Here is a 26,467-nt window from a genome sequence, read left to right as displayed (position 1 = left end):
GTAGATAAGGAAGATATTATGGAATTTTAAAATAATTTTGAAATTCCCTTATAACTTAAGTTATGCATCACTTTGGCTTTTAAAAGCAAAACTAATCTAAATATTTAATAAATTATCTTTTTAAAGTAAGATTTCCATTATTATGACTAAAAAGTATGGCAGTTGTGAAAGACAATGTTACACAACCAATATTGGGGAGAAATAGGCGTTAACCTTTTACAACTACTTCTTGCTCTTTCTATCCCAAAACAACCCTCGATGACTGTCTTTCAAATCAAGTGGCAGCAACCACAGCAGCCTTACCAGTCTGTAGTTGTTTTAATAACTTAATGATCTGAAGAACAATGAAAGGATAATAATTCCATTAGGATATCAGCCCAAACTGCTTTGTATGCAGGCCTATAAATTACCAGGAAAGTTCCTATGTTTTCTTCCAAAATATAGTATTCTCTTAACGAATGTTCTTAGGGAATTAGATGGGGAAGAGGGCAGACATGAGTCTGAAATTCCATTAAAGACTTGCATGGTCATAAAATTGTGGAGCTGGAAGGAACCCTAGAAGTCATCTTATCTAACTTTCTTATTTTACAAATGAAGGAACTGAGGCTCAGAGAAGTTTAACTACTCACCCAGAGTAATTATGTTCATAGCAAAATCATAATCCTAACTAACCATTGTCTACAGACTCTTAAGAGTAATGACTAACAATTTTAAGCAGAGACTGTATATAAGCAAGGTGCTGCATGCTTTACATGAACGTAATTACTGCTCTATGAAACTGCTGGTATCACCATCTCCATTTCATCCCAAAGGCTCTAGCCAAAAGAAAGAGTAAATGAGAAATAGACCATTCTTTGCAGAAACAAAAGCCAAACTTCTAATCATCTCAGTCACTAAAATGGGATTGATGTGACCCTCTATCTCTAGTGCTTCTGGCTGCCTGCCAGCAGCCAAAGCCAATCCTCTCTAAGAGGAGATAGTATCTTAGGCTTCAAATTATTTTTTTACAATTGTCGAATCATTGGCTAGCATGTACTCATAAATAACCAGACTATGAGGAGCCAAGACAACATGACCACAAATCCTGAGAAACAATAGACAATAGAAACAGAGTTGAGCAGAATCTGACCAATGTTCAAGGAAATAAGAAAGAAGATTGGGGACTTTGGCAGAGAACAGAAAACTACAAAAGTAAATTCTGGGACTGAAAACTACCTTAACCAAAGTACCACCTCAATGTAGATCGTTTAGCTAATGAGAAAATTAGAAAGCTAGAATTTAAGTCAGAAGGACATATCCAGATGAAGGACAGACACATAAAAGGATAGAAAATAGAGGAAATAATCCAAGACACAGAAGATACCATGAGAAACTCTAATTCTTGTTATTGATGTTCTGGGGAGGAGAAAGAAAATGGAGCAGAAGCAATGTTTAAAGATAAAAAGATTAATAAGAATTTCCAAAATGGACAAAAGACATAAATATTGAAGAAACTCTATGAATTCCAAGAAGGATAAATAAACAGTAAACCACAAGAGTTACTTAATAATAAAACTACTGAAATCCAAAGACAACGAGAAAATGTTACAAGAGTCAGACAAATACAAAGATAGACTGCCTTCACTACAACACCTGCAACAATGAAACCCACAAGGCAGTAGAGCATCTTTTAAAGACTGAATGAAAATAACTGTCAACCTGTATCCAGAGGCATATGCTTTAAAAAATGGAAAAAAAAAAAAAATACATTTTCAGACAAACCAAAACTGAGAAAAATCACCATAAGCAGACTGCACTAAATAATGAATACTAGAAGATATTCTTTAAGTAGAGTCACAATGAATCAAAGTTACATGTTTTAATTTCTAGATCAATCACCAAATAAAAGAATAGTAAAAGAATGAATAGCCATCATGCTAACAGCAGATAGATGATAAAGACAAGAAAGAAGAGGAGAAAGAACATACAGGCCGGGCGTGGTGGCTCACGCCTGTAATCCTAGCACTCTGAGAAGCCGAGGCGGGAGGATCGCTTGATATCAGGAGTTCGAAACCAGCCTGAGCAACAGCGACAGCCCGTCTCTACTAAAAATAGAAAGAAATTAGCTGGACAACTAAAAATATAGAGAAAAAAATTAGCCAGGCATGGTGGTGCATGCCTGTAGTCCCAGCTACTCGAGAGGCTGAAGCAGGAGGATTGCTTGAGCCCAGGAGTTTGAGGTTGCTGTGAGCTAGGCTGACGCCACGGCACTCTAGCCCGGGCAACAGAGTGAGACTCTGTCTCAAAAAAAAAAAAAAAAAAAAAAGAATAAAAAAAAAAAGAATTAAAAAACAAAAGAACACAGACAAGGTGGGACATGCAGAAAATAAATATTATATTAAAAGAATAGATTTCAATCCAAGGATATCAGTAATTACTTTAAATATAAAGGTACAAAATCTTCAAATTAAAATAGACAAATTATCAAGAAGAATATTTAAAAACAGCAATATTCTGTTTTCAACATGTACAAGATATAGAAAAGTGGAAAGTACTGGAACTGATCAACGAATTTAGTAAAGTCTCAGGATACAAAATCAATACACAGAAATCAGAGGTATTCATATACGCCAACAACAATCTAATTGAGAACCAAATCAAAGACTCAATTCCCTTCACAATAGCAACAAAGAAATTAAAGTACCTAGGAATTTACTTAACCAAGGAGGTAAAAGACCTCTACAGGGAGAACTATGAAACACTGAGGAAGGAAATAGCAGAGGATGTAAACAGATGGAAATCCATACCATGCTCGTGGATCGGCAGACTCAATATCATCAAAATGTCTATACTACCCAAACTGATCTACAGATTCAATGCAATACCTATTAAAATCCCATCAGCATTCTTCACAGATATAGAAAAAATACTTTTATGCTTCATATGGAACCAAAGAAGACCCCGAATATCAAGAGCAATTCTAGGCAACAAAAACAAAATGGGAGGCATTAATATGCCAGATATCAAACTATACTACAAAGCTGTAGTAATTAAAACAATATGGTATTGGCACAAAAACAGGAATATTGACCAGTGGAACAGATGTGAGAATCCTGATATAAAACCATCCTCATATAGCCATCTAATCTTTGACAAAGCAGACAAAAACATACGATGGGGAAAAGAATCCCTCTTCAATAAATGGTGCTGGGAAAACTGGATAGCCACCTGTAGAAGGCTAAAACAGGACCCACATCTTTCACCTCTCACAAAAACCAACTCACGCTGGATAACAGACTTAAACCTAAGATATGAAACTATTAGAACTCTAGAGGAAAAAGTTGGAAACACTCTCCTAGACATTGGCCTGGGCAAAGAGTTTATGAAGAAGTCCCCAAAGGCAATCACAGCAGCAACAAAAAAAAAATAAATGGGACATGATCAAACTACAAAGCTTCTGCACAGCCAAAGAAATAGTCATGAAAGTAAACAGACAACCTACAGAATGGGAGAAAATTTTTGCATCCTATGCATCCGATAAGGGACTGATAACTAGAATATACTTAGAACTCACGAAAATTAGGAAGAAAAAATCAAATAACCCCATTAAAAAGTGGGCAAAGGACTTGAACAGAAATTTTTCTAAAGAAGACAGAAGAATGGCCAACAAACATATGAAGAAATGCTCAACATCTCTAATCATCAGGGAAATGCAAATCAAAACCACAATGAGATATCACTTAACTCCAGTGAGAATGGCCTTTATCAAAAAATCTCCAAACAATAAATGCTGGCGTGGTTGCGGAGAGAGAGGAACACTCCTACACTGCTGGTGGGACTGCAAACTAGTTCAACCTCTGTGGAAAGCAATATGGAGATACCTTAAAGCGATACAAGTGAATCTACCATTTGATCCAGCAATCCCATTGCTGGGCATCTACCCAAATGATCCAGTGACACTCTACAAAAAAGACACCTGCACTCGAATGTTTATAGCAGCACAATTCATAATTGCAAGGCTGTGGAAACAGCCCAAGTGCCCATCAATCCAAGAATGGATTAATAAAATGTGGTATATGTACACCATGGAGTACTATTCAGCTCTAAGAAACAATGGTGATATAGCACATCTTATATTTTCCTGGATAGAGCTGGAACCCATACTACTAAGTGAAGTATCCCAAGAATGGAAAAACAAGCACCAGATATATTCTCCAGAAAACTGGTATTAACTGAGTAGCACCTAAGTGGACACATAGGTACTACAGTAATAGGGTATTGGGCAGGTGGGAGGGGGGAGGGGGGCGGGTATATACATACATAATGAGTGAGATGTGCACCATCTGGGGGATGGTCATGATGGAGACTCAGACTTTTGGGGGGAGGGGGGGAAATGGGCATTTATTGATACCTTAACATCTGTACCCCCATAATATGCCAAAATAAAACAAAAAATAAAAAAATAAATAAATAAATAAATAAATAAGAAAAGTGGAAAGTAAGAAAATGTAAAATAATATACCATGTAAAAATAAGTTTTGGTCAGAATGCTACATATGTGCTACATGGTGAGTACCCAGAAACCACCTGTCAGTCATAAAATCAACTTCCATTCATTGGGAATAATGGAAGAGTGAGAGATCACAAATGGCCCCAAATCACGGTTAAACAGAATTAATCTCAACAAATCTGGTCTCAGTATAGAACAAAACTCTGCATTAAGCATTAAGCAGAGCCCAGGTAGGTAAAGACACCCAGTCACAAATTAAAATTGACACCCACATTTTAGAGCACATTTTCCACTCTGCACATATCAGGACCAAACTATGTAACAATAATCTTTTAAAAGTTTAGGTACTAATTGATCAACACTGCACATATGGAAGTAACATTCATTGGATGTTGGGCAGGTGGGAGGGGGAGGCGGGGATGGGTGTATTCACACCTGATGAGTGCACACTTTCTGGGGGATGGGCACACTTGTAGCTCTGACTCCGGCAGTGCAAAGGCAATATATGTAACCAAAGTGTTTGTACCCTGGTTTTATTCTGAAATTTAAAAAACTAATAAAAAATAGAATAAACAAATATCGCAACTTTCTTCATGAAAAATTATCAAAGAAGTGATTACTATAGATGTCAGGGTAGTCTTTAACACTAGGGCAGAAGAAAGAACTCGTGGTTGAGGAGGACACATGAGTACTTTCTGGGGTACTGGCATTGTTCTGTGCTCTTTTCTTCTTTCTTCTTTTTTTTCCCAGGCTGGAGAGCAGTGGCCAGATCACAGCTCACTGTAGCTTTGACCTCCTGGTCCCAATTGATCCTCTTGACTAAGCCTCCAAAGCAGCTGGGATTACAGGTGCATGCCACTACAGCCTGGTTAATTTTTTTGTTGTTGTTGAGACAGAGTCTCACTCTGTTGCCCAGGCTGGAGTGCTGTGGCATCAGCCTGGCTCACAGCAACCTCCAACTCCTGGGCTCAAGCAATCCTTCTGCCTCAGCCTCCCAAGTAGCTGGGACTACAGGCATGCGCCACCATGCCCGGCTAATTTTTTCTATATATTTTTAGTTGTCCAATTAATTTCTTTCTATTTTTAGTAGAGACAGGGTCTCACTCTTGCTCAGGCTGGTTTCAAACTCCTAACCTTGATCGATCTGCCCACCTTAGCCTCCCAGAGTGCTAGGATTACAGGCGTGAGCCACCATGCCGGGCCTGCCTAGTTAATTTTTAAATTTTTTGTAGATAGCAGGTCTTACTATGCTGCCCAGACTGGTCTCAAACTCCCAGCGATTGCCTGCCTCAGACTCCTGAAGTGCTGGGATTACAGGCGTGAGCCATCATGCCTGGCTCTCTTCTGTTTCTTTATCCAGATAATAGTTTCATTGGTTTCTCTATTATAATAATTAATCGAGCTGTATATTTAATATTTTATATATACTTAATATTTTATATAAATACATAATTATATGTTTTTTATGCTAATATAAAAATATTCAATGTCACTATCTTTTACAAAAAAACACAAGAGCCATTTTCTTGACTGTGCTCCTCTTTTCAAACATTAGAGCAGGATCAAGTTAGGCTAAGAAGAGTTCCAGGGATCATGCTCAACACCCCTGCCTGCCCTGCCTCATTGCATCCTCCATGCTCACAGCCATGTGACACCTCAACCCTCATCTCACTAAAGTCACTAGGTCACGTTGATGGGTTTCTATGCAATTCCAAACAATAGGTTCCATTTATTTATTTATTTATTTTTGAGACGGCTAATTTTTTCTCTGTATGTTTTTTCATTTTTCTTTTCTTTTTTTTTTTTTTTTGAGACAGAGTCTCGCTTTGTTGCCCAGGCTAGAGTGAGTGCCGTGGCGTCAGCCTAGCTCACAGCAACCTCAAACTCCTGGACTCAAGCAATCCTCCTGCCTCAGCTTCCCGAGTAGCTGGGACTACAGGCATGCGCCACCATGCCTGGCTAATTTTTTCTATATATATATATATTAGTTGGCCAATTAATTTCTTTCTATTTATAGTAGAGACAGGGTCTGGCTCTTGCTCAGGCTGGTTTTGAACTCCTGAGCTCGAGCAATCCGCCCGCCTCAGCCTCCCAGATGCTAGGATTACAGGCGTGAGCCACCGAGCCCAGCCTATTTTTTCTATATATATCTTTAGCTGTTCAGATAATTTCTTTCTATTTTTGGTAGAGACGGGGTCTCTTGCTCAAGCTGAATAGGTTCCTTTTAATACAATTTTCCCTGATTCATAGTAATTTTTACATTATCACAAATATACACTAAAATTATTTCTATCTCTGAACTAACAGAACCAGGTAAAGGTCCCCATGATACCCAGGATAAAGTTAACCTTTGCTTAAGCAGAGGGAGCTTTCCAGCAGTACAATGCTAAACCACTAAGCAAAGTAACAGGTAGGTAAAGACTAAGTGACGGTTCATATTAAAGAAATAATATCAATCAGCTCTTGAACACTCACTATGTTCCAGGCCTTATGCTTATCTCTTATCTCACAACAACCTCTGCATTAGAGTTGTTTCCCCAGTTATACAGATAAGGAAACTGAGGCTTATGGAACTTACAAGTGACACTGTCACTAGCACGCAGATGCAGGATTTGAGCACAGGTCTTCTCACTTAGCAGTTAATTTAAAACTTCCAGGCCGGGCGCGGTGGCTCACACCTGTAATCCTAGCACTCTGGGAGGCCGAGGAGGGAGGATCGCTCAAGGTTAGGAGTTGGAAACTAGCCTGAGCAAGAGTGAGATCCCATCTCTACTAAAAATAGAAACGAATTAATTAGCCAATTAAAAATATATAGAAAAAATAGCCTGGCATGGTGGCCCATGCCTGTAGTCCCAGCTACTCGGGAGGCTGAGGCAGGAGGATCGCTTGAGCCCAGGAGTTTGAGGTTGCTGTGAGCTAGGCTGACGCAACGGCACTCTAGCCCGGGCAACAGAGTGAGACTCTGTCTCAAAAAAAAACCAAAAAACTTCCTTACAGAGGAAGCTGCTCATGACAATGATCCACCATGAAGCCATGATACAGTGAAGGGGGAAATAGTGGTTTTTTTCCAAAACCTGTGTCTATGAGGGTGTTACATAGGCAATTTATCTAAGTTCTATTATCGAGTGAAATACAATAAAAACCAAAGAGCATGGGAAGTGGCACTCTTTCAGGAACAGTAATCAGGAAGCAACACCCTTAGAATCCCCCACTAAAGGTACCACCTTTTAATTTTCTTTTTAGTTTTCCATCTGTGCTCCTGCAAGCATGAAATTGAAAGGAGAGATGTATGCACATTTCCAAACACCCCCATTCCCAACAAACCCACATTCCTTATCTAAATTCCCTAAAATATCTCCGTCTATGATCTCCTTATTTTCATTTTATTCATTTGGTCCTACTACATTCTGTATCAAAGCAATAAGTCTGAGCCTCTCTTTCAAGTCTCTAAATCTCCTTGCCTTTATTGAATTTCTTCTCACTCTATTCTGATGTTTTCATTTTTATGGTCCATCCTACCTCCATTTTCTTCTGTGGTTGTGAACATTATAAATAACCCTGTCCCTTTGAATGTTATAAATCCTTCTGCCTATATCATTTTTATTTTTCTGCCCTTCTGACTGGCATAGCTAAAATAAACTTCATATTTACATGATAGAAAACATCTATATAATATCTTTCATATATTTTTGCCAAAGACATGCAAAGGTATATTTCTTAATTCATGAATTTATTTGTGTTGAGATTATAGTGTTTATTATAGAATGCAGATTAATTATATAGATTCACTGACATTTAATGACATGTCAAGCAGTCGTTTTTAAAATAAATCACTAGAAAATGAATTACAAATAAATGGCAAATATACGAAAACCTCACATAATAATGATCATTATGATTATGGTCATTTGTGATATTATCATTATCACGTTAATAATGATAAAGGTGATGATGGTGGTTATGATAAATCTATTACCTAAATATCACTATAACTGTATACATACACAAAACCCCATGTTTTCCCAAGTGGTAGTTAATAGAACAAGCCTACAATGATAGTTAGACTGTAGTCAGGCCAGTAATACTGTTTTTTGCACAGACTCCTACTTGGTGATTTAGAATTCATTGTATTTCCAAAGGCATGGCCAGATGCCAATCAATACATAAAGAATGCCAAAGAAGAAAAATAGAATGAGTGCCTTGAGAGATTATCAAGTATCAACATACTTTTCTATTGCCAACTTCTGGAAAGTTGAAAAGTAATTTCCATTACACCTTGAATTGCAGATAATCTAGGTTTACATTTACTTATATAACTGCTTTTGTCAGGTCGCTCTGTTATTACCACTTACTGTTTATGGAATGCCAACAGGATTTTAAGACATTGTCCATAACTGTTGAGTCATGCACAATCTGGAAAGCACAAACAAGATGAGGCATAAAAACCCAGGAGTGGGTGGGAGTATTTAAGGACCTGTTTTCTTTTTTATTTGTTTCTACGCTGCTTTCTTAGATGACAGAGAACAAAAGCATCCCTGTCCTTGATCAAAGATGAAGAAGAGGAAAAAGCAGAAAATGTGGCCAAAGTCAGGACTTGTCAAAGAAACAGGAAAAAATTGCCTTAATTCATTTATAACAATTGTAGCTTTAGTAAGAATAAAAAAAGGGATATTGTTCTCTTAAGTCCCAGGAAGAAAAAAGAAGTCTAAGAAATGAGTTTGTGAAGTCAAACAATTTAAGAAAATTACTTGAGTAAGAATAGCTAAGATTTGCTTTGAAGCTTGATCAGGTGCTCTCTTTTTACAAGAAAAAAAATACTTCATATATTCACTTGCCATTTATTTGGTAGAATAACCCCATTGCCCATCCTTAGGATAAAGACAACTAATAATAAAATTATGATAGAAATGAGAAATACATATTGTGGCTCATGCATCATTTTCTTTTTTTTTTTTTTTTTTTTTTTTTTTGAGACAGAGTCTCACTTTGTTGCCCAGGCTAGAGTGAGTGCCGTGGCGTCAGCCTAGCTCACAGCAACCTCTAACTTCTGGGCTCAGGCAATTCTACTGCCTCAGCCTCCCAGGTAGCTGGGACTACAGGCATGTACCACCATGCCCAGCTAATTTTTTCTATATATATTAGTTGGCCAATTAATTTCTTTCTATTTATAGTAGAGACGGGGTCTCGCTCTTGCTCAGGCTGGTTTCGAACTCCTGACCTCGAGCAATCTGCCCACCTCGGCCTCCCAGAGTGCTAGGATTACAGGCGTGAGCTACCGCGCCCGGCCCATCATTTTCAATACTAGAGGAAATACTACACATTGAGTAAGATCCAGGATTCTGGAGTCAATCTGTTTGGGTTCAAATCTTGGCTCTGTCACTTATTAACTTTGTGACTTTAGGCAATTTACCTAACCTTTCTGTGTCTCAGTTTCCTTATCTATAAAATATGGATAATAATAGGGTTGTTGTAAAGATTACATTAGTTAATAAATGGGAAACATTTAGAGCAATGCCTTCTATTAATATATATTAGGCACCATTTATGTGGTTGGTGGTGGTGTTGGAAAGGCATTTTCAGAAAGATACTTGATTAATTATAATGCTCATTTCTGGCTTTAAAAACACTCATAAAGCTAGGAATAGAAAAAATGTTCTTAATTTGTACCAGTTAAGAATACCACTGATGGAAACTAACAGAAACCCCTGTGAATGGTGGTTTAAGCTATAAAAACATTTTGTGTTTATTTTACAAGAATGTTGGAATCAGGCGTGGGTCAGGGAACCAAAAATATAACGCAGGACCCAAGTTCATGCTACCTTTGCATTCTGACTGTGCTTATCTATCTGCTTGACTCCCATGCCGGTTGCTTAGAACCAGAAGGGTTGCCACAGCCCTGGGCATCAGGAATGGAAGTGGAGAAAGGAGAGTGTCGGTGAGGTCTCCACCCACATGAGCACTGATACCTGTCCCGCAAGAGGACTCACCTTATCTCTCCCTTTAAAAGAGGAAGTAGGTAGCTGGTTTTCCAGCATCTGCAGTGGAAGGCCACAGAATAGCTGTTGAGTAAGCCCACTGGCAGTATCCGTTACTTTGACAAAGAGACCCTATCAGAAACCAACAGCAAATGTCACACATATGGTGAGACGCTCAAAGTATTCTAATTAAAGCTCAGAACAAGCAAAGTCTGCTCATTCACGGTTGTGATTCAATAGTTTTATGGAAGTCCTAAACAATGGCCATAAGCCAAGAAAATCAACTGCAAATGTTAGATTTGAAATTTAAATTACCTATCGGGTACAATGTATACTACTTGGGTGATCGGTACACTACAAGCTCAGATTTCACCACTATGAAATTCGATCATGTATCAAACAACAGCCTTATCTATTGACATTTTTTTTAAAAAGAAAGAGAAAAAAAAAAGAAACTAAATAAAATTAAAATCCAATTCCTCAGTCTCACTAGCAACATTTGAAATGTTCAACCACCACATGTGGCTGGCTAGTGGCTACCATATTGGACAACGCAGATAGAGAATGTTTCCACCTTCTCCAAAAGTTTGATTTGACAGTGCTGCAGTTTGGAGGGAGAGTTATCAGTATCTCTCAACCTTTAAAATGTGAACATTTGTTGAATGCATAATAATCTGTGCTACTGAAATACACAAGTGTACAAAAATATACTTGCAAAATGGCAGCATTGTTAAGCCGTACTCAAAAACTGATATGTGTCCATCCTCAGAGGGAGAATTCAATAAAAGATAACATATTCATAATATAACGTATCATTCAACTATATAGAAGAATGGGCAGCTTCTGGACAGCTGAGTGCGTGGAGGTTCCTGGGTGGTAGCACGCCTAGAAAGGGCATGGACTGGCCGGGAGCGGTGGCTCATGCCTGTAATCCTAGCACTCTAGGAGGCCGAGGTGGGCGGATTGCTCAAGGTCAGGAGTTCGAAACCAGCCTGAGCAAGAGCGAGACCCCGTCTCTACTATAAATAGAAAGAAATTAATTGGCCAACTAATATATAGAGAAAAAATTATCCAGGCGTGGTGGCACATGCCTGTAGTCCCAGCTACTCGGGAGGCTGAGGCAGCAGGATTGCTTGAGCCTAGGAGTTTGAGGTTGCTGTGAGCTAGGCTGACGCCACAGCACTCACTCTAGCCTGGGCAACAAAGTGAGACTCTCTCTCAAAAAAAAGAAAAAGAAAGGGCATGGACGCTCTGAGCCCCTTCTCCCATACCTTGCTCTATGCATCTCTTTCATCTTGACATCAATGACAAAATTTAAAAATATATGCTAAGCTATGGTTTCATATAACCAAAACTAAAATAACAAGATTGAGTGGGGAAAAAAAAAGAGTGACATAGATCTATATATGCACATAGGTAAGAAGGCTTGCATATATTGTTAAGTGATTCAAGCAAGTTATGTATCGCATGTGCACTATGATCCCATTTTTTATTCTAAATGTATTTCATATTATTTGTATAAATATGTATGTGTATATTTGCATATGTTTCAGGACTAGGATCAGGGAAAAGTGAGTGAGGTGCCTGGGGCATAAAAACATAAGGCACTCACTCCCAGTGCTTCCTTAACTTTTACACCCTAGATTCCTCACTCACCGTACCCTACTCCCAGCTCTGATGTGTTTGCATGCATGGATGTACAAAAATGTCTGAAGTGAATAACACATGAGTAAAGGAGTATTTTAATTTTGACTCTGTTCACCTCTATGTCATTTGACTTATTTTTTTTAAGATAGAATATGACCTGGCTGGGCATGGTGGCTCACGAATCCTAACACTCTGGGAGGCTCAGGAGGGAGGATCACTTGAGATCAGGAGTTCAAGACCATCCTCAGCAAGAGTGAGACCCCATCTCTACTGAAAATAGAAAGAAATTAGCTGAGCAACTAAAAATAGGAAAAAAAAGTCAGCTAGGAGTGGTGGCGCATACCTGTAGTCCCAGCTACTTGGGAGGCTGAGGCAGGAGGATCACTTGAGCCCAGGAGTGTGAGGTTGCTGTGAGCTACGCTGATGCCACAGCACTCTAGCCCAGGCAAGAGAGTAAGACTCTGTCTAAAAAAAAAAAAAAAGGACCTGAAGAAAGTCATTGAACATTGAACGAGGCCTCTACCCCAGGGACCGATAGAGACCACAGCAGCAATGAAAGACATGCTTTAGCCTGGGATCCCTTCTAGTGAACAAATGTTAATATTTGAGCTGGCATTAGTATGTTCAGTTCCACATCATTTCTAAGGATTTTCACTTATTTTATTCATTCTCTGACTCTTTGAACAGAGAAAATACTACCAGCCCTCTTATTGTATAAATAATCATACTTCCTCCTATTTGGGTTTTTTTGTTATTTGTTTGTTTGTTTTGTGGGGGGAGGGGGGACTTTTCTTTTTTGGAGACAGGGTCTTACTCTGTCACCCCAGCTAGAGTGCTGTGGTATCATCATAGCTCATTGCAACCTCAAATTCCTGCTCAAGCTATCCTCCTGCCAGCCTCCCAAATAGCTGGTACTACAGGTATGCACCACCATACCCAGCAAATGTTTATTTCTTTTCTTTTCTTTCTTTCTTTCTTCCTTTTTTTTTTTTGTAGAGATGGGGTCTCACTATTACTCAGGCTGGTCTTGAACTCCTGGTCTCAAACAATCCTCCCTGCCCCCACCTTGTCCTCCCAAAGTGCTAGGATTACAGGTGTGAGCCACAGTGCCCAGCCCTATTTGTATTTTTTCACATTATATTCCCAGTGATTATTAGTAATAGCTCTTTCAGGTCATGGTTTCTGTATAATTATCATGCAATTAACCGGGCAAAATTTAATGACTCTTTGAAAACACCGAAAGTCATCAATTATTTGCCAAATATTTACAGTAGCTCAGCTCAGTGGTCTATGTATAGACACTGCTGCTAATCATGGAATTTCCACCATAAACATGAGTGACTTTAGTCTTTTTCATTCAAAGTCTCTTTGTCTCTTCTGATCAATGTTCAGGCCTTTGTTGTTGTGGTTTTTTTTTTTTTTTTTTCAATTTTTGAGCTTTACAAGATTATCTCAAATGAGACTTAATAACCTTACTTTTTCAGGAGACTATGTCTAGTGTATCCTATTATCTTTAGTAATTAAAGCTAAAAATCAGCTTAGCTTTATTTTAGTTTGTATACTTTCCATATAAGAAGTCTGTAACTTAAGATAAAGAGCAGGAAATGTGCCCTATGTTTTATACTGATAATAAACTAACACAGTCCTCTTACTATTTATGTATTATCTCTATGTGGTGTGAAAAATATTTCCATTGTGTTTTGTAGTTTTTCGAAAATAGGGCTAATAGTTTCCTTTCCTGTTTTAACAGCTTTCGAAGCTGCCCATAAAAAAAAAAAAATTCAACCCATAATTCCACTCTGCAGGTTCACAGTTATAAATTAATAAATGACTGACATAAATTAAGAAAACATATTTCAAAGTGCAGATTATCTCAGTTTTCTTTCCCAAGTGTAATTTTTGAAGACAGATGCAGCATCTCCAGATCCTCTGCTGTCACTCCAAACTAATCACAAAGGTCAGTTTACAGAAGAGTGAACCCTTTGCCTAAGCCAGCCAGCTGCCTGTTCCGTGTGATGCCAAACAATGGATTTGGTCATTTTTCCTAATGACTTGATCAACTTTGGTAACATGAAAATACTGATAGTTCTGTAGAAAGTAAAGTTAAGATGATATCAACTGATTAAAAAAGAATGTCAGAGCAGCCAAGATGGCTGACTGGAGACATCGTTTGTCAGATCACCCTGGCTGGAAAGTGGTATATTGGACTAAGGAGAGCGCAGAGCAATTGCAGCCCAGGTGTGGATTACAAGGAGAGACAACAGAGATGCCTGGGGACCCAACCAAGAAAAATGGCAAAGCTGAGAAGGAAGAGGACAGAGAGACGACAGCAGTGCAGACCAGACCCACAGAGGCTTGGAGCACAATGAAAGGGTAAGGGGAGCTTCCCCTCTTACCTCAGGCCAGCTGGTAGCCACATTCCATCTCCCCTCATTGCAACTGCGAGAATACCCTGGACTGAAAAGCACAGGAACAGCTGCTTCTCTGTGGCAGGTGCGTGTCCCGGCTGAGCCTGCCACTGAGGGGCTGCCACAATTTGTGAGCTTTCTGCACACCTGCTTTTCACAGGATTGCACGCAGGCAGCTTAAACAGGCGGGCCAGGCCTGGTGCCCCCCAGACATGAGAGCAGTGCAGGGATATGCAGGGGAGAGAGCTTGGTACTGGACTCGGGTCGCGAGGAAGCCCTCATGGACATACCCAATGGGAGAGTGTGGAGAGGCACTGAGGAATGGGGACCTGTGAGCACGCCCATCCTCCACCCCCAGTGGAGAACCGCCCTATTGCATAAGGGAGTGGCATTCGGAGTGAATTAGCATAGCTGCTGGTTCCCATGACAACCGGATGCCCTGGGCATGCCCGCTGAATTGGAGCAGGGGTCCCTTGCCCCACTCATTACAATAGGGAGTGAAGCTTGAGCCAAGAAACTCTCAAGTGGCTGCTTCTCCCCAGTGGGAGCATACCCAAGGCAGATGCCCTGCAGACAGAGAGCTCTACCTCTATCCCCTTGGGGTCTTGTGGTGGAACAAATGTGCACAACTGGGGATCCCCCTACTCACCAGCCTCCGTGGAGATGCACACTAGTGGGTCAGACAAATGGATTGAGGGGTACTTCTGTGGTTGGTCTTGGGCAGTGAGAAAACCTATGCAGACTGTTCAGACCGGAGAATGCTGTGGAGTTTCAGGGAACAAATACAGAGGGCACTACCTCACCTCACAGAGAAACTGCGCTAGTGGACAAAGGTGGGAAGAGCCTGATTGGGGGCTTTACCATGCAAGCAATTAGGCACCTCCCTCAGGAACAACCCTCCTGGCTTGGATAGATTGCCCTGAACTTCTTATCAGTAGCTCCCCCTAGCAGCAGCCAGATGAGCAACCTCTGAGTCCTGCTGAGGCTTTGCAAAGCCTCTCAGGCACTTGCAATCCAGCCCTGATTTGTCTTGCTCCTCCCCCACCTCAGGGGGAATAGAGATCAAGCACCCCCCTGGGAGCTACTGAGTCCCTCCTAAAGCTTGGGGCATTTGTGTGCACCACCTGGGGAACCAGAGCTCACCACAGGCATAAAAGACCATCTCAGCAACTGGCTCTTCCACGCAAACTTCAATCAATGACAGGAGGAGCAGCTCCATTGCTGAGCATAGAACCTTTCCACTCAAGCAAACAGGGAGCAGCTGATTCATACTCACAAGTACCAGCCACCATCTTGGAGATTAAGCTTGGGGACCTAACTCACTACACATTGTTGGGAAGAGGTGAAGACAGCAGATCAGAGGTAACCGACAAGGTCATCAAATCTTTGGGTATAATCTTAGGGTAGAACATTCTACCCCCAAAAATACTGAATATACATTCCTTTCATCATCTTATGGAACATTCTCTAAAATAGATCACATCCTAGGGCACAAAACATGTCTTAACAAATTCCAAAAAATAGAAATTATATCACGTATCTTCTCAGACCACAATGAAATAAAATTAGAAATCAATTCCAACAGAAACACTCAACCCTACACAAAGTCATGGAAATTAAACAACCTACTACTGAATGGTTATTGGGTCAAGGAGGAAATTAAGATGGAAATCAAAAGATTCTTCAAGAGTTGGGCGGGGTGGCTCATTCCTGTAATCATAGCACTCTGGGAGGCTGAGGTGGGTAGATGGTTTGAGCTCAGTAGTTCAAGACCAGCCTGAGCAAGAGGGAAACCCGGTCTCTACCAAAACTAGAAAAAATTAGCCAGACATGCCTGTAGTCCCAGCTACTCGGGAGGCTGAGGCAGAAGGATCACTTGAGCCCAGGAGTTTGAGGTTGCTGTGAGCTAAGCTGATGCCAGGGCACTCTAGCCGGGGCAACAGAGTGAGACTCTGTCTCCAAACAAAGAAACAAATAAACAAAAATATTCTTCAAACTAAATGACAAAGGGGATACAAGATATCAAAATCTGTGGGATTTGTCACAAGTAGTTCTAGGAGGAAATTTCATAGCCTTAAATACCTACATCCAAAAGACAGAAAGATTACAAATCAACAATCTAATGAATCATCTGAAGGAATTGGAAAAGGAAGAGAAAACCAATCCCAAACCCAGCAGAAGAAAAGAAATAACTAAGATCAGAGAAGAACACAGGGAAATCAATAACAAAAGAATTATACAGAAGAATAATAAAACAAAAAGTTGGTTCTTTGAAAAGATAAGCAAAATTTATAGGCCTCTCACTAAATTAACCAGAAACAGAAAAGAAAGGACCCTAATAAGCTCAATCAAAAACGAAAGAGGAGATATTACAACTGATACCACAGAAATCCAAAATATCATCTCTGAAAACTATAAAAATCTCATAAGCTGGAAAACATTGAAGAAATGGACAAATTATTGAGGATTCAATGAGGAAGAAATAGAACTTCTGAACAGACCAATATCAAGCAACAAAATTGAAGCAACAATGAAAAATTTCCCAACAAAAAAAGTCCTGGACCAGATGGTTTCACAGCTGAATTTTACCAAACCTACAAAGAACCGGTTCCTATACTGCAATAATTATTCCATAACATTGAGAAGGAAGAAATCCTCCCCAATTCATTCTATGAAGCCAATATCATCTTGATACCCAAACCAGGAAAGGACACAACAAAAAAAGAAAACTACAGACCAATATCCCTTATAAATACAGATGCAAAAATTTTCAAAATAATTCTAGCAAACCAAATTCAGCTGAACATCAAAAAACTAATCCACCATGACCATGTGGGCCTCATCACAGAGATGCAAGGATGTTTCAACATATGCACATCTATAAATGTGATTCATCACATAAATAAAAGCAAAAACAAAGACCACATGATCCTCTCAATAGACACAGAAAAAGCATTTGACAAAATTCAGCACCCTTTTATGATAAGAATTCCTAAAAAATAGGCACAGATGGAACATACCTCAGAATTATAAAAACCATATATGACAAACCCAGAGCCAGCCTCATACTATCAAGGGAATAGCATTCTGACTGAAAGCATTCCGACTTAAAACTGGAACCAGACAAGGTTGTCCACTGTTACAACTCCTGTTCAATATAGTGCTGGAAGTCCTGGCCAGAGCAATCAGGCCAGAGAAGGAAATCAAGGATATCCAAATGGGGAAAGAAGAGGTCAAACTTTTTGTAAAAAACCTAGATGTAACTGGAGACTATTCTTCTAAGTGAAATATCGCAAAAATGGAAAATCAAACACCACATGTACTCACTGGTAAATTGGAACTAATTGTTCAACACTCATGTGCACATATGGAAGTAAAACTCAATGGAAATCAAGCAGATGGGAGGAGGGAAGCGGGGATGGGGAAATATGCACCTAATGGGTACAATGCAAGCTATCTAGGTGATGAGCACACTTATAACTTTGACTCAAACTGTAAAAAAGCAATTCATGTAACCAAAATGCTTGTACTCCCATAATATTCAGAAATTAAAAAGATAATATCAGTCTATAATTTTAACCAAAGTTCCATTTTAATCAGATGTTTATCATTTCTTTGGAGAATAAACAAACTAAATTAATAATGTAATATTAAATAAACTGGGTCACATTTTTAGTTGCATATATGTTTTTAAATTTTATATATGTTTCTTGGTTGAAGGAAGAGTGAAGTCACTTTTAAGGAAAAGAAATTATCTATATTTAAATTAGCAGACTCATTCCATTTCATTCCTGTGGTTCTTTTTGTCTGGATTAAATTGCATGAAAAATAACATTGGTTTAGTTTTCTAATATTCACTGTGGACCTTGAGAAATTTAAATCCTTTAAAATCCTTCAGCAGGTCATTGCTCATTTCCGTTATAATAATCACATGGAAGCATTTATCAATATTCTTTATTAAATATTTTAGATGTTTTCTTATGGACTCAATTTACTTACCTATAAAATTAAAATCAGAAGGTTGAAATAAATAATCTCTATAGGCCTAAAATTCTATAATCCTATTTAAATTTTGAAATGGTCTAATAAATTTTTTGACCTCTTTTGTTATTTGATGTACATAAACTTTTTTCTTTTAAAATTTCTAATTACCACATTTCTCTACCAGTAGTACAAATTAATTACTTATTGCTACCACCATTTGAATTAGCTGTATGAATGAGGTATATTATTTGAAGGGATAGAAACACAATACCACATAGTTTAAGCAAATACAAAAATTATGGTTCATATACCTAGAGATTCAAGGGGTTAATAGCTCTGGTAGAGCATCATCCAAGTGTTCAAATGTCTTAGGTATTTGTCTCTCTCCATCTCTAAGCCCTTCCTTCCTTTGTATTAGATTCTTTCCTGGGTGTGTTTTGAAGAAGCTCAGGAAATTTCACCCAAAAATATGACTCCTTGGTATAAAGAGTATTCTGAATTAAAGGTCCTTAGAGATCAACAGACCTTGGGAGGTGCATTCCCTCTATCTGCATAAACCAGAAAGATCCATCAAAAAGAACAATGGACTTCCCTTCCCTTCCCTGTTAGCTCACTATATTGCAGGAAAGAAGATCATAAATGCAACTGGACCTGGCCCAAATCATTTTAAATAATAATAACTGTCTCAGGTTAATTTAATTTGCAATGAGAATCATTTACAAGTCAATCTGTTTCTCCCATCCATTCATTCCCCACCCCCAAGTATCTATTCATCTTCTCTAGTAACAATTGTCCCTAAACAGAATTACCTATATTCCTCATCTCCTCTAAAAGGAGAGTATAAAAATTTCTGACCCCCATTGGGATATTAGGTAATCACTCCGTGATTCTCCCTGTGTGCATGATAAATAAATCTCTTTCTCATATTAATCTGCCTCAATTATGAGTTAATCTTTCAGTGAACTTGCAGGGAATAGGGAAGTTTCTCTCTCACCCCCCACAATTTCCTATGTGCGGCATTAAAAATACCAATAGCTTCATTCATCTTACAGCCTATGAACTCAGCAATCCCATTGTTGAAAAAGTGCATGTCTTTCCTGACAGCTCCAGAAAGTCTGGGATGGATTCAAATATAGGCCTGACTCAGGTCATGTAACCAAATCTGAACTAACCCCAGAGGCTAAGAAAAAATACATTCTCATTGGTCAGGACTGGATCATGTACCTAATCCCTGGCATTGACTGTTACTGTCCACCATAGTCACACCGACTGAAGTCATATGGACACAGAGAGGAGGGGTGTTCCCCAAAAAGAATAAGTATATTGTTTTTAAGGAGAAGGGACTTTGAGCAGTCAAAAATCACCAGATATCCACTGTGTTAATTCCTGATACCTTCCCATAAACATGAATCCCTAAACAAGATATTCTAGCATCCAATCTATTTGTACAACTGTTGTTAATGTAGTTGAGTCCAAAATGTTTATTTTATTGCATTGATTTAATATTTCCCATAGTATAGAACTTTACATACAATGAGGAAACGTTTTTTTAAAACCAGTATTAGAATACCTTCTATTACACAAATTCCTTTTATTAAAATGTTACATGTCGTGCTCTCTTCGGCAGCACATATACTAAAATTGGAACGATACAGAGAAGATTAGCATGGGTGTGATTATTAAAAAAATAAAAAATAAATGTTACATGTTGTTTTCAACTCTTCTACATCTGTATTAAATAGGTTATAATTTAATATGATCATGAATAGATCAGTAAACATTATTCACTTGTTCACCTTTCAAGGTTATAAGAATTGAGGCTCAGCAAATTTTCTACTTATCTTCAAATTCTTTTGTTATAAGCTCTTCACAGGAAAGAATGAAAGCAGTGCTCATTACACTTGCCACCATATTCTCTTCAAGGATCCTCTTCATGGAATTCATTTTTAGCATCTACCTATTTATAATAAAATCCTTACATTATTATCAACTAAAGAGGCTGTATAAGGTCCAAGATAGATATACATAAGACAGCAGATAGATTCTAAGGTGCTTATCACTTTTTTAAAAAATTAATTTGGGGCAACTAGACCAGTTACGTAAGTTTCTTTAAATATATTTGAAATTGTCAATAACAAAACACATTTAGTACCTTGGTTCAGAACCATAACTGTACTTTCCTCAGCATTTTAATTGCATATAATTAGTCATCTTCATGATTTATCCAAAATATTTTTGCTAAGTTAATAAGTTCTTTAGAGAGCCATTCACATAAGTGAATCTCCTCAGACAAGGTCTACTGCGTTGGAGGTAAATAGTATTACTTCAAATGCAAATGAGAATAGATTGGAGTCTCAAGTGACTCAAGGAAATTCTAAGTCTCCAAGTATTCATCTGTTGTAATTAAGCACCATTTGACACCTTTAGGCCCTTAGGGAACAAATTTACCAGGTTAGTCATCATAAAGAACAAATAGAATAATCATTTTTCCTTCCTTTTTTTTAAGGAACACGGCATTTGTTTCTACTGGCAGTTAACCAGGTTCTGAGTGGGTGACTTTTTGCTTCTCTCTTTAAATTATGTAAATGTATGCAATAAATCAATGGTTCTAATTTGAAATATTTGCAGTGCTAGATAAAAGCCAGTCACCTCTTTTTCATGGAGTTGTAACACTTTTAAGGAAGTAATGATAACATCCGTCACTCACCTTTAAATAGTGTGTACATGTGTATGTGTATACGTGTATATGTACATAAATATATATTTAATATTTGATTATAAGAAATGTGGGGTAATCTGATCTGCTGAATATGGAGAAGGTCCTTGAAGCCCTCTAATAGGAGAATTTGGGGCATAAGTGTACAGCCCTTTTGCATGAGGGGGATTCTAATGGAAATAACCAGAAGGTGACCCTAACTCTAACCCCCTCTCCAGGGGTAATAAGAAGAGATTGTTGCTAAGACAGTGTTAGAGCGGGAAACCGTAGTACCACAGAACAAAGAGACAGGGTCACTGAGGCTGAAATCATCAAAAGGAGTTTTATTGACTAGCTGGAGCTAGGGTCCAAGTCCCAGAGCACCGATACAGCGGCCTCTATTGGGACAAAGACCACCCCCACCCCCCCACCACCACCACTGTGGGACGGAGCCCTTTATACCCTAGGTGCATAACCTGTCCACACGCTTGCCCTTTACATTGATTGGTTGGCCTTTGTGCCCACATGCTTGCCCTTTAGTTTCATCTCCAAATTTACTGGGATCAGCCCGCTCAAACCAACTTCCTAAAAACAAGCAATATACATAAGCTAAAAAGAAAGCACTTAGCCTGAGGCTTCACAACAGATGAAGAGAACGTGGGAATGGCCCTCAGAGCAAAACCAAAGGCTGTGGCTGCAGGGTATGCTTTCCCCTTCTCGCCTGTTGTGGGTCTCCCCTCTGGAGGGATTTCCCTAGAACCAACGTATCCTGGGTGTGGTGTCCGCGGTTCGGGAGTGATCCACCTCGTGGAGTGTAAGAAAGAGCAGAAATGCTCCATTTTACAGACGGGGTAGGCAGGATCTGACTGTAGGGGGCAGCAGACCAGAAGATGGCCTGGGGAATCTGTCCATAGTGGAAGTCTGTGCCAACCTGAAATAATTGAAAGGACCAGAATCCAGTCTTAAAGCATTTATTAAAACAAAAAGTGGGGAATGGCATCCCGGAAACACAGACTCCAGACACGTGGGAGCAGTGCTCTGAAGTTAAAAGTTAAGGTCTTGCTTATATAGGCAGAAAACAAAGAAATTCAGTAGGATTATAACATTTTTTTTTTATCCAAGGCTGGTTTATGAGTTACAACAATCTAATCAATTTGTTTTCTTTTCTTTTCTTTTTTGAGATAGTCTCACTTTGTTGCCTGGGCTAGAGTGCATACCGTGGCATCAGCCTAGCTCACAGCAACCTCAAACTCCTGGGCTCAAGTGATCCTCCAGCCTCAGCATCCCAAGTAGTTTGGACTACAGGCACAAGCCACCATGCCCGGCTAATTCTTTGTTTCTATTTTTAGTTGAATGGCTTGTTTTTTTTTCTATTTTTAGTAGAAATGGGGTCTCACTCTTGTTCAGGCTGGTCTTGAACTCCTGACCTCAAGCGATCCTCCTGCCTTGGCCTCCCAGAGTGCTAGGATTAGGGGCGTGAGCCACCATGCTGACCAAGCTTGTTTTCTTTTCTTTTTCAATTTGAAAGAGTATATTTAACATTCCATCTTAGACAATGTGATAGTCACCAAGTTCTTTGTGTAAGAAAGGAAAGAGGGAAGTTAATAATGAAGATCCACAGTTAAGAGGGAAGGGATCTTCCCCGGAGCCCTTTAGTCATTTACAACATTTTACAAAACAATATAGGTAAGGAAAAGGCTAATTTATAATCAGAGAAACAAAAGTTACAGCTGCCTAGGTTACAGCTGCCTGTTTAGGTGACCCAAGTCTCATAACCACATTCCTCTAAGCCTCAAAATATTTTAAAGTTCCAACAGCTTAGATCTGAATCACTACTTATTTTCATAGATGAAAGAACCAATAAAGTGTTTAAGGGATTGCATGCTGAGTCAGACAGACCTAAGATCCAAGAGTGGCTTTGCCAGTCACTAGCTGGGGGACTGGGGAAAGTCGTCTTGCATTTCCACACCCCCCTTTCTCGTCTATAAAGTGGAGGTCATAAGATAGTACCAATCTTGCAGGGAGGGGCATTGTGAGTTTCTGGCACATAATTAAGTACATTACCAATACAGAGTGGAGGGAAAACAGTGGCCCAGAGGACTGGTAGGTGTAAGGCTGGTGGCAGGTCCCCCCCTTCCCCTCCCTAGATCAAAAAGAAAGGGCTCAGGAGACCAGACCCACCAAGGACAAACTACCAGACCCCGCTGAGAAAAACCACACCCAGATGTCCACCCGGATAAGAACGTTTTGGTTCCTGGATTCTGCAAATACCACCAGCCCCTCCTATTTCTCAATGACCACCAAAGGTCGCCCCAGCTCTTCCTGCCAAAAGTCCCTGGCCCCAAAGGTATAAAAGGCTGCACCCCCTTCAAATGGGGCGACTTCTGGGGCCCCCCTCTCTCTTGGGGCTCCAGAACCTCATCTGGGAGCACTAAATAAAGCCACGTGGTTTGGCCCCACTCTTTCTGTCTCTCTCTGTCTTTTCTTTTGGCCACTGCCAAAAAACCTTACAGTAGGAAAGCTAATATGAGGGAGGGCAGGAGCGAAATAAAAAGATGAGGGTCCCTTTACTGAAGTCCACCACACTGCCACACAGTGGGGAATGGGCATCTGTCCACACTCACACTGGACTGCCCAGTAGTCACTTAGCCATCTTTCTCAACATGGAACCTGGGGCTGCTTTGTGAGACACCACTGAACCGACTCTAGGCGCCTTCCAGCAAAATTTAATAATAGATTGAAATATAAAATAAAGTAAAACACCTAGTTTGAAAATAATTTCCCCAAATTACCCACTATCTCCCTTTAACCAGGCAGAATTCAATTTAAACATCTTAAAAGATATGACTTTCATTTCAAGTATTATTGAAAAATAATTTTTACAACTTCACTCGACAAACTATGTCAGCAGCTCATAGTCTTTCCCTCAAAAAGATTAAAAAAAAAAATCCGATTGAGTATACCGTGGCTATTTCTATTGCATACTGATAGTCTATCTCTAATGGTTCTTATTCTTTCTGAAGGGATTATTTCCTTAACCAATTTCTGGATCAGAAAATTGATTCCTTAATGAAAAAAAATGCATAGTATTATGAGAAGTTAGAGTTCCGTATAAAACGTCTTATGTAGAACATTCAGATTTGAGACCATGGGCACAAATGTGACTTATAGCCTTCTCACTGTAGTTCAGATTGACTCTCATAAAAGAGGGTAGTGAGGAGGGTTTCCCACTCTTCCCTCTATAGCATCTCTTGGTTTCCTTGTCCTTAGCACAGATACACTTTAGAATCATCCTGGAGCTAGGGCTCTACCCCCAGAGATTCTGAGTTCATTGGCCTGGGGCGTGGCTTGTCATTGGTTTGGTACTTAGAGTTCCCGGGTGACTCTAGCAGATTTGAGAGCCAGTGCTCTCTGCTTATATGCCAATGCATGAAATATTCTTTTCTCTTTCTTTTGTCCTCTAGTTTCACTTTGTAGTCATTTTAAGAAAGATTATGATACGAACATGATCTTTTTAGTTAAGAATACTTAACTGATTGAATAATGATTCTCTGTCTTTTCAGTTGAGTGATTTAGAGAGGAATGAAATAGTAACTTCTACATTTACTGTGAAATGGTCTCATAAATTGTATTTTAAAATTATTGAGATTGTGTTCACTGGCTAATGAACATTTTTTTTTTCCTTTTTTGGCTATAAGCCAAGAAGACGAGAATTCCTACAAAAGTAATATTGTTCAGCTTCGACTGAGGGGGGCCTCCTCTACTTCTAGTAAAGCCACCAGTCTGCCAGGCATCCAGGCCTTCATCTTGCCATCTCTACCACAGTGCCTAGTAGCGGGCCAAAAAGGAGCTCATTTTATTTTCAGTTTGTCAATAAAAATCGTCCATTTGGTGGGGGGAGGGTTGAATAATTAATGCCCCATCTCCACCTCAGACTTTTATCTGTGATCCTCTCTGTGAACCTTGGTCCCTACTGTTTCTGGGGCTGTCCAGTTTCCTGCCTCTCCATGTGTTCACTGAAACTTCATTTAATGAATATTCATGAGGAACTTAATGTGTGCCAGGCACTGTTTAAGACTGTGGACCTGTGGCCGTGAGCAAGGCAGGCAAGAGGAGCCAGTTCTCCCACAGAGATTCCACTTCAGAAGAAGAGACAGAGAATAAACAACAAATAAATGAACAAGGAAGTAAATATCAGGTAGTACAGAGAATGTAACACATTGCAATCATGTATTTCACAGAATATACTTTGGGAAGTTCTGGCCTATTATAGGCATCTCAGAAAAGTTTATCACAAACTCCATGTTTATCACAAACTCTAAAATAACTTAATAATTTTCTCCCAAGAAATATTTCATTTCCCTCTTACTAACAAGCTCCCATAAAATTAGATCTAGCTTAGCAGTTTCATCTGTTAAAAGCTCACTCAGACTATTCCCTCTTTAAGTTCAGTAGAGAAATGTTGAATGGGGTGTGGCTATAAAATTTCAAATGAACTTATTTTTGCTTGGAACTCCTAATGTTTTCTCGTCTTGCTTCTTGGTCACTTTCTGTGGGCTTTGACTCTAAATTTTCTTTATATTCTAGTTCTTACATTGACCAAAAATGAGATTTTTCCAGCTCTTTCCATTACCTTCTATATTCTTTCTCTTAAGTCAGCTCCTGGATTCAGTTTGCCCTGTGCCATTTTTGGTGACAAAATGGCCTGCCCTTCTCAAGTTTTGGTCACAGGTCTGGTGACTCCTCCATGTCGGCACCCAACAAAAACAAAGCTATTTCCAACTCTGTTGACATAATAATTTTTCAAAAAACATTTCTCGAACATCTCTTGTGTTCTAAGAGCCATATAATGCACAGGGGTTAGAAAGATATGGCCCCCTCTTCTAAAGAAAAGAAGCTTACAATCTAATATCTGTGGTCCATTGGTTAAACTAAAAACTCTATTAAAAGTAGACAATCAGCCAGGTGCAGTGGCTCATGCCTATAATCCTAGCACTCTGGAAGGCCAAGGTGGGAAGATCACTTGATGTCAGGAGTTCAAGACCAACCTGAGCAAGAGTGAGACCCTGTCTCTACTAAAAATAGGGGAAAAAAAGCTGAGTGTGTTGGTGCACACCTGTAGTCCCAGCTACTCCAGAGGCTGAGGCAGGAGGATGGCTTGACCCCAGGAGTGTGATGTTGCTGTGAGCTAGGCTGATGTCACACAGGACTCTAGCCCAGACCACAGAGTGAGATTCCATCTCAAAAAAAAAAAAAAAAAGTGGACAAT

General features: G+C 39.3%; 1 non-coding gene across 1 annotated transcript; it reads left to right on the top strand.

Moving 5' to 3' along the window:
• The first annotated feature begins 20,114 nt into the window (after nucleotides 1-20,114).
• On the top strand, nucleotides 20,115-20,216 carry LOC142873560 (U6 spliceosomal RNA). The gene has a single exon (XR_012921570.1). It is a non-coding gene; the product is annotated as a U6 spliceosomal RNA (small nuclear RNA).
• Nucleotides 20,217-26,467: the final 6,251 nt, after the last annotated feature.

This window comes from Microcebus murinus, chromosome 10 (genome assembly GCF_040939455.1).
Source record: "Microcebus murinus isolate Inina chromosome 10, M.murinus_Inina_mat1.0, whole genome shotgun sequence".
In the NCBI taxonomy this organism is placed as follows: Eukaryota; Metazoa; Chordata; class Mammalia; order Primates; family Cheirogaleidae; genus Microcebus; species Microcebus murinus.
The sequence above is the reverse complement of the archived record's forward strand: the minus strand, read 5'-3'. Positions and strand labels throughout refer to the sequence as shown.